The following is a 10873-nucleotide window of genomic DNA, read 5'->3' on the forward strand; positions in this document are numbered from 1 at the left end:
AACAAATTATATCCTTATGCAGTTGGTCCATTATATCATCAGTCATATTTGAAACTTAAGATTAACAAAGCCGATCCAAATGATGCATCATACATAGAAACGCGAAATTTTGTAAAGCTCATAATTTTTCGATAAACGGGTTTAAGAAATATGCATGTATATATCATAAACGGGGTAAAAAAGTATACATGTATATACCACGTTTACTTAGCATAAATTAATCAACCTTACGCATATTGTTTGTAGAAGTAGCTTTTCAACTTTAATCTTCATTTGAATGTCAGATTGCTTGCCTACAAGAAAAGACTGCACTGTAAGGACGAGTATTCCTTTATGGGACTGTATCTTCAGGGTGCAGAATCAACCGAGTTTTCTGGGTTTTACACACGGGCTGGACAGAATGTAAACACACTGTTAAGAACCTTATTTTTTCAAATCTCTCAAGTTATTGAAATACATTTTCAAAAATATTTAGTGCATAAAATACTGTTTTTCTTTCAGTTTGTGCCGATATCGTAAGGAATAAAAATAAATCCTTGAATACCACTGAAATCGTTGACAAAATTGCACGTTGCGTGAATCATAACCGTGTACAATGAATGTAGTTGATACATAATTTTTGAACAAGAACACATGCTTATTAATTCAAGTAATTCCGATGTATTTCGCATTGCCATAAGCACTGCCGTTAATCACGCGCGCCATCTCTTTTTTGAGATGCATTAATAAATGAGCCAATGCAACTTCCGAGGTGGCGCTCAGACCCCGATGTTTTGAAATGTAATGGATAACTTTACAGGGTGATTTGGTTTTATATGGTTTTTTTTAAACATATTTCGCATTATTTTAAAATCGGGCAATGTAGTGCGATTCATTTAAGATTATCTCATCCAAAATGTACAGAAACATACATTCTTTAACTATTTAAAAACGTGAGAATCTTTATAAGTTGTGACATGGTGGAGTTTTAGATAGCATTTCAAGGCGTTTATCCTGAGTGACGAGAAAATGTCCACCTAATAACATCAAACGATTGCGTACCACATACATTGGATGCTGCATGCACAAAAATATTGGCTTCTTGCCGACGTAGTAGATAATTTAGCATGTTTCAAAAAGAGATGGAGCCAATGCTTATGGGATGGCGCTAATGATAAGAGATGGTGCCAATGCAGGATGTATTAATTAACAGTCGGATCGCAATGACATCATCACATGACGTATATTTAAGAAATAGTCGACGGGTAACCGTTGGTTATTGGGGTAGTAACCAATGGTATGGATTTCCGATGCGTAGGAATTAAACCACGAGGGCGTAGCCCGAGTGGTTTGATAACAAGAATCGGAACAAAATTAAAAAAGTTGTTTCAGATTCGCAAATTTTCGTTCTAGTTATAATATTTACCATGTTAGAACATATCCATTATATGCATCTCTTGACGATTAAAAACCTGAAAATTATAAAGCGTTGCAACACGAAACGATTGAATAATTTGGAGAGGCTGTTGTTTTCGTTATATTTTATGAAACTACATGGCTTGCTTATATACAGTATCATCATTGTACGAGCACGGTCGGCCGAGTGGTCTAAGTGGTAGATTTTTACTCCAGGACTCCAGGTGTCAGTGGTTGCTGACCTGCTGTAAATTACTTTTTGTTTCTTTTTTAATTTTATTCTTGATTTTTTACTGGAGATTTTTATATCCAATGTTTACATTTATCAATATAAAGCATTTAATGACAAACTTCAATACAGGCCAAAATCTGTGAAAAGGCCTCTTTAGGAAGTCACCCACATGAATAAAACAAATTGTACGATATATACCAAAACATTGTAATACTCAATTAAACCAATAACGTTATGTCCAACATTATTAAAATAATTAATCGACCGAACTATTTGTATACAGTATGAATTCAAGAACTAAATATAGAATAATTCTTCTTCTTGTAACGATGATTTGTGTCCCTTAATTCAAATGCTTAAATTAATTAAAGGCCAAGGTCAACAAATCTTAATTAGGCTCATATATGTTGTTTTTCCCCACTATCAACTCCAAAATATATGAAGAAAACGCGGTCTGTTTCCGTTAACGTTTTTGTAAAATAAATATTAAATGTTTTTTAGCTTACAAAGACGAACGTTTAAATCCATCAAGACAGGTAAGACAACTTACTTTTCTAATTAAAAACGCACGCGACACAAATGTGTTGAAGTAGTCAATTTACAAAAAAATAATGTAAGTCCGGTAATTATAAACAAACCATTACATAAAATATTTCACTTTGAAATAGCTATACATATGCATTAGCGCCACCTTCTAATCTAAGCGTCATCTCTTTGGCATTGGCTCCATCTCTTTTTGAAAAAATCAAATTTATCTATTAGATCGGCTAGAAGCCGATGTTTTTGTACACGCATTAACCCGTACTGGTTCAATACAATCATTTTATGTAATGAGCGATTTAATTGGCTGGGAATTTGCTCGTCACACAGGCAAAATAAATCGATTTGCGTTTACAAATAAAATCATGTCACAACATATAAAGTTCCTCACGTTTTCAAATGGGTTGTGATTGTATGGTTCTGTACATCTTTGGACGTATTTGTAATCGCTGCATAGTACTATTTTGGCCGATTTTTTTAAGTGATGAAAAATGTGTTTACAATCATGTAAAACATAATCACCCTGTATAATTATCCGTTTTATTTCAAAACATCCGGGCCTAAGCGCCACCTCCGAAGTAACATTGGCTCATTTATTAAAGCATCTCAAAAAAGAAGCGGTGCGCGTGATTAACGGCCGCGATAAGCAGAATGCAAATCTGTATTTTATGCACTAGTTGTTATTCTTAAAAAAAATAATTTATAAACGTTATTTGAAATAAAGAACCATTTAACGCCGTGAATACATCCATTAAAGTTAAAAGGGGGAACCCCACAGAGTCACGTGATACTGCACCCTGTCTTAAGTTTTGATAGTAAGACAGACTGAAGCTGACATGTACACTGATATTTTATTTTGAAATTCGACGAACGAGTATTTATATTCAAACAGTGCACACAAATCACAAGGTATGTAACGCATGCATATGTAAATGTTATCAGCTATTAATGTGCCTAAAGTCGAGATTATCCGAACATACTTGATTACAGAAAACATCAAATTAAGGAAATACACGGCGTGTTGTGTTTTCAAATCTGCTTTAAGGCTTACACGGTGGATTACAATTACACAAGCTCGAACAAGATTAATTTGGCAAGCATAACATTTAAGTATGTTTTTATTGTTTCCTTGCATTGTGTCTAGCTTTATTATCGAGTGCTCAGATTCTACAAAGAAGCACCCAAAAGTGATTTATTACTTAACAAATATGTATATTGAATTATTTTTGGTTTGAGAAATTTAAACAAATAATACAGTGTATATTAGAATAATAAAGAACAGCTCTTTGATATTGGTTATAAGGAGGTAATTTCAAAACATCAAGGGAGATGTTTTGACACCCGTATTTTGTTTCAGATTTGGAATAAATGACAAAATATACTTTTTCTTAATGGGCCTACGTACATTAAAACTACGGTAATGCATATGGTTGATGATAAATTACTTGCCGAAGGGCATTCCGATATTTATAGATTGTTTCAATACTGAAAAAACGAAATGTAATGTAATCATACAATCTTGAAGTGATCTTTTTACTTTGAGCAAAATAAAGTTTGTTGTTGTTTATTAGTACATTAAGTTTTCGAAATAAATACAAGTTGATGCTATCTGGTAATAATAGGTAGCCTAAAACCATGCTATCAGCCGTATCATTCTTGCTACTCGTGACGCTCTGCGGCACGGTGTCTAGTCATATATATAAGGGATACCCTCCGCTATGTCCATATCCAACAAACCCATGTTATAAGGTGTATTGCCCAACTATCTACTGCCCTAAAGGGCAATACACACCGGCTGGCGAGTGCTGCCCGCGTTGCAAAAACAGTATCGACAGTGATCAATTTATAAATGTATTTGTTCCCAAACGAATTAAGTAATGATTTCACATAGCACCTACTAAGTAGGAACTTATTATTGATGTTTGCATGGGTCATACAGCAATTCAGACCTTACGCCGTAGTCCATAAATATGTCTAACAAATAAACTGCAAGTCTTATCGGTCATATTATTTAAAAGTTAACAATTGCAATCGGTTAGAGATATAGTTGTTACAACATTTAATCGAAATGTTTTGTGCATGTGGCAATACCGGTATTTTATTCCTAATAAGTAAATTGATAACAATGTATTGTACTTTTCGTTTTAACCGATCGTTTTCACATACGAAAATCCAATCAATTCTTTAAGTATTGAATCTAAATATCAATACATAATATCTCTCCTATATGTTCTTCATAAATATTATGCTAGTCTATGTGTATGGCATGTATGTGTGCGAGTGTTTTTTGTGCTTGCGTGTGCGTGTTCGTGTTTGTCGGAGTTAAAGGGAGAGAGAGTGTTAAATATGTAGTACACTGATTTAGTATTGCAAAGAATGTTCTAGAAAATTCAATGGAAACAGGATAAGAGATGATTTCATTTCAAATTATTATAACATTACTAACAAGAAAGCAAACGTTGAGTTAGAGAATACGATAAAAATAGATTGTTGACGAAAATACTTGGAAAAGTACCTGTACGCTTTCATTTATTTTTTATATTTTATTTTGATATAAGTTTACAAAATATTATAATAAGAATAATTACACGCAGGTTAAACCTGTGGATGGGATTAAAGGAGTATTTAAAATTATTTTAAAAAATCATATTATTATACTAACTTTATTATTACAATATCTTATAATTGCAAAACAAACTCCTTCATATGTTAACAGCTGTCTTTCCATGTTAAATTTTTTAAATCATACATAAAGCTGATTGTTTGTAGGTTATGGGTATCAAGATCCAGACCCATATTTCCCAGGTAAGTACAACATAATTTATGTATTTTTTATTCAGATTAAATAAAATATACATTACGTGTACATATACCAAATATAAATACCATAGATGCATTTACACTATTTGTAATACAAGTATACATAACTTACATTTCGTGAATATCCTTTGTATTACCTAGATCCATATCTGCATTCGTAGATATTGTTAATGAAATATTTATTTCAACAACGTTGAATTGTCGAACATATTCGTGTTGTTTTCTTCAGGAGGAAAGTAAATTTATAATTCGTGAAAACAATGCAGACAAGGGAATGACATGACCTAAGGACAGAAGACATGGATCGCAATATAGAACGAATTATTATTGAACTGAACTTGTTTGCTTGTGCAGTCTATAATAAACATACTTAAATCATCAGCCAAGTCCGTTATTGTTGCATACACCCAGAAAACACATCCCATGAAAAAGGCATTTCCTACAATTGTATTTATTTAATGAAGTGTTTTCTTGACGAATGGGGAATCAAGACATACGTGTATGTTACTAATTTTACATTCCATAAATGTACTTGATTAACAATAAAGGCAACAATGATGCCGAATGGTGATTATTCCTATTATCAGATGAAAAGCGAAAGTATCACAACGATCCTATAAACTTGAGCTCTATACTATCGGTATAATTAGAACAGAATTTTTTTCGGGATGCTTTTTATAGACTGAACTACTTTTTTGAATTGATTCTTTAAGTTAATGAGAAAATAGTATTTTGAACGAATTCATAGGCATAAAAACAAATGGATTTATAATTAGTATCAATTCAGAATTATCAACATAAGGATTTCATTAGGAAACAAACTTCAAAAAGCCATAAGTTTAATGATGTAAGCATTTAAAATGTCAATAAAGTAATCCCTGACCATTGACCAAGAACACAAAAAACATAGCAACACGAAAAGTGGCTGATATCAACACATTTCGCAGATATCCTGCACAAAAAGGTAAAACAAAGAAAATACATGAAATTTCCGTTGATCAGTTAGATCACTATGTTGCAAGATTCCTCTTCTATTTAACAAAACCGGATGGATCGGACTATGAACCGAGTTCATTTAGTGGCTTTATAAGCTCGTTGGATCGGTTCTTCCGTCGTCATCGTTTTCCGAACAGTGTTATTTCCGGTTCCGTTAAACCTTTAATGCAAAAACGAAAGGCCTTAAGAAACAGGTTATCATTTTTTTAAATTACCTGCATTATACAATCTACAGTATTATAAGTATATTACTGTTCTAAATATATCTAAACAAATCGTAAAGAATTCTTTGAAAATAAATGCATACATTATTGAAATTTTCCACATCATTTCTTATAACTAGCATATACTCTGCATTTTGACTGGATTATCAAACTGAATTGTTTAATAAAACAATTTAAGCTATTTGAGTTGTCCGATGGTTGGTTGTAAGGCCGAACACCACCTCTAAAATGCATACCTTGACATTATCAATCCGTTGTATATCGCTGTAGTACACCGCCCAAGGTAGGCTTAACCTCTCACCGATCAGGGCATATACCACTGCAGAGGGTGAATAATTATAACAGTTTCATGAGAGGCATACACAAACTCGCACTGGTGAAAATCTGGGCGACTACTTGAAGGTCATCCCCACGATTGGGGTAAATTCAAAACCCAATCGCTATATACACGTCTTATTCCGTAAAGCGACCAGAGGGATTCTCAAATGAATTTGATCCATTATACCTTGCGCCGCGCACCAAACAGGGTTGCTCCAGTCAGTGGTCTTTGAGATAACGCTTTGGAGATGTGAAACTTGCAAAGATGCTCAAAACCTTGGCGGTGGCAGCAAATCGTCCTTAGGTCGAACGCTACACAAACCATTCTGCGCGAAAACATCTTGTCCAGAAGCTGCGAGGCCATGATGATCCTTCCATATAACTTATGGCTATTACTGGTCATATTTATGTTCAGTATATGTTCAGTAAGTGAAATACAACTTCAAAGATGTTCGTCCATATTGTCAACATTCACAAAAACAGAGTCGATGTCTAAACACACCATCAGAACAACAAACACAACATGTACAGCAAATCTTACCTCACAAACAAATCCTGTGTATTTCGCAATTCCTGAACATACTTTGAATTCATATTTTATTTTCCCCACCCACCACAAAACTTCTACTGTTAACACGGAATTCAATGTTTCAACAGCAAGTATTTTAACATCACAGATTTATGCAGAATATTTAACATCCAAAACGCCAATGTCATAAACTCCTCGAGTACAGGATCACATACAGATCTAAATAAATAATCACTAATATTGAATTTTGAAGTCCTCTCACGAGCACTTGTCAAATGTTCGCTAGCCTACTGATTACGACGAGCTCTGCGTGTGAACACGAGAGCCGCGACACTAATATAGAACTATCGTTATTGTTATATCGTTATTGATATAAATAAGCGTTGTCTCGTTTTCACCACAAAAGCATAAGACACCAATGTTAAAAATGTTGTTTGTTCAATACAACATGTGTTATTTCATAGACTACTTTGTTTTAAATTTTATGCGGAATGACACACTCGGTTATTTTTCCACATACATGTAGACTCTCTTTCTGTCAAGCCTCGCGCTACCATGGTACTAAACTTCGCATGATAAACTTTATCTTTATCCAAAACTCACATAATATTTTTTATATGTCTTTATTGAATATCTTACCATTAGACTTATTACACAACTACTAACTATTCTGAATATTGTTTTTTAAGTGATTCCATTTTTATTCTAACTAAAGATTAAGTAAACAATATTTACATGACGAATAACTCGATAAAAGCATGATCGGAATAATTCACTTATTCAAACTATGATGTAACAGATGGTCAAGTACATACTATGAACAACTATTGCTTATATAATAATTATTTCTAAAAATGGATATCGGGGTAAATCACACCTTATGAACACTCGGTAAGTTTGGTCAGTGTACTTGTTATCTTAGAGTAAACAGAGATTTACAAATACTAACCGGGTATCATATGGTTCGATTGACCCCGATGGTCAATGTCCACTACTTAACCTTTATATACAGTATAGCCTTTATGTACAATATAAGCATTCATGGTTTCTTTAAAATTTGTAATGACCAAACTTTTGCGAGTTATGCTTTCAAAAGTACGCACTAAATGTTGTACACTATTACAATTGCAATAATTACAAAAATATAAACTCAGACATATTCAACAATCATGTAACAACCACTCCCTGTTGTGTATGTTGTAATGATGTGCATGACTCCTTCAAAGCCCTGCTTACCTTTAACAATAAATAAGTATTTTTACTGCACTTTGATCAGTTCAACCCCTTAATGTCGAGCTGTTTCTTTTTGACAAGCTTTAATTAATCTTCACAAATTTACCTAAATGTATCACGAAGTTTATTGATATATTCATACGTCAAATCGAGTCGATCCTTAGCTCACAATTATTTTACTTTTGGACATAACTAACAACTGTCCTTTCATTATATGTAACTTTATATCTAAATAATCATCTCATTGGTATTCTACGCATTGGTAATATACTTGAAATTAAGTTATCGATAGATGATGACTATCCATTTTCTGCACCTGCTGATACAGATTAAGTGATGTGTCAATGCTTCAGTACATGAACAGACATGATAATGTAATGAACGTTAAGATGATACAAGGCGCATACATGCACTAAGCTTGCTATTTTGGCGGTCGTATTTGACCCGTATAAACAATCCTTTATGTTCAGCCTCATACGGAGTTTGCTAAAATCATAATTACGTTTGATCTGCTTCGCGTGTGACAACGTTAAGATTACAACTAAGGGGGTGGCATTGCAATAACAAAGTCATTAAGTTATGAGATTTTTTATTTTATTTAAATATATCTTGAAAAGGCTAGAAACATTTAACTTAACATCGCGGGTGTTTTAATATGATAAGTACTTGTGTAAAGCACAGTTCATTTTCAAATAGTAGGGTCGAAAGAGGGCTATATATGTTGAAATACTATGTATTTAAAGTGGCGTGTATTGTTCAACGTAAGGGTTCATTAATTACTGTTAGTGAATAACGTACTGTGTAAATGATCTTGCTTTACTTCAGTGTACTTATTGCGCAATTTACACTTTTAATGTATCCACAATAATTGTGAATCGGTCAGAAACATTGTAAACATTCTCTATTCCCAAATACTTTTAAACACTCATCATCATTATCAACTATTATAGCATCAGCCTTATAATAAATATTTTATTATTTTAATTATTATTTTAAAACAAAACCAAAAAACATCATAATCATAATCTTAATAATAATAATTACATACTGCATATACCATACCTTTATGTTCTCCAATACTTAATATACCATTCGAACTGTCCAGTTACTGCACTGCAAAGAATAAACGTGCAAAGATTGGTTATTCCATGTGGACATGCGTTCTAAGAAAGTACGGTTAACACTAGCCAACTGGCATATCAACATAAGGCATACTCTGGCCTTTACAAACGGTCAACTGACCACACATGCCAACCGGCTTATACTCATCAGGCACCTATGGCCATCAACAAACTATCAACTGACCACTAAGATAATAAAATAGAACAAAACAGAAATAATAAAACAATATTTATAAAAGTAATGATAATTATTAAAACAAACATAGAAAACATCATAATCATAATCCTGGTAATAATAACAACATACTACATAAACCATACATTATTGTTCTTCAATACTTAATATACTACTCGAAATGTCCAGTTACTGCACTGCAAACAATAAACTTGCAAATATTGTTAATTCTATGTGACTTTTGTTTTAAGAAAGTTCGGTAAACTGACAACACAAGCCAACTGGCTTTCACACATCAGATAGACAAGTTTTAAAGTCTCTTTAACGCTCAAAATCGACGACAATTTCGTAAAGTATTTCGTAAAACAAAGATAACACCTTAACAATCAGTGTTTCTTATAGCAACAGCCAAAACCCGAACGCCAGATGTGGTATGACTACACAAATATTTGCAGATACAAAATGCTCGTTTATATTTATTTGTGGCCACAATTAATTCCCGCGAATATATCTATTCATACGACACACGAACACCATTTTAGTGTTCATGTGTCGTATGAATAGATATGCAAAACAATAATAAAATCGAGCACCCCGCATCCACAAACATCCATCCTACCAAACCACATCCGGAGCCGAAACTTCGGCAATTGCCATAAGGAACACCGATCGTCAAATGGCCAAGTCCATTTTACGAGTTATTATAGAAATTTTCGTTGATTCCGAGTAGTAATGTTACCTTAAACAACGATCAACTGACCATACAAGCCAACTGGCTTTCCAAATCATGCCCATTCGCCTTAACAAATTGGCCCAATGACCACAAGAAACAAACACAAATACCAAACACAAGTTACTAATGTTCTCACAATCAATACGTATTTTATGCTCTTAAAATTAAAACTACCGACTATACATTTGTTTTTATGTTCAATTCATCAACACAGACATACTCTAAGCTACTGATCGAAACCCAGCTCAAATTTCCATGGAAATAGCATGAGCTCAATAGATATAATAGAACACTATTAATTTTGATCAACTAATTTGAAAATAACAAAATCTTTAATACACTCAAATGCAAAGCTATAGGTACTCGGTCGGCTGGAAACATCGTCAAATTATTGAATTTTAACCTATCAAACAAATCTCAAAGAAAACCTGTATTGATGCAAAATTTAATTCATGCGACTCTAAAAAGAATACATCTACCTTCTGAGAATAATCCCTGTTGCTGAACCGTAACTTGTTTTTGTTCAATTAAACTCAAAAGCGAGAAACGCGTTCATT

Source organism: Dreissena polymorpha, chromosome 8, assembly GCF_020536995.1.
Source record: "Dreissena polymorpha isolate Duluth1 chromosome 8, UMN_Dpol_1.0, whole genome shotgun sequence".
Taxonomy (NCBI): domain Eukaryota; kingdom Metazoa; phylum Mollusca; class Bivalvia; order Myida; family Dreissenidae; genus Dreissena; species Dreissena polymorpha.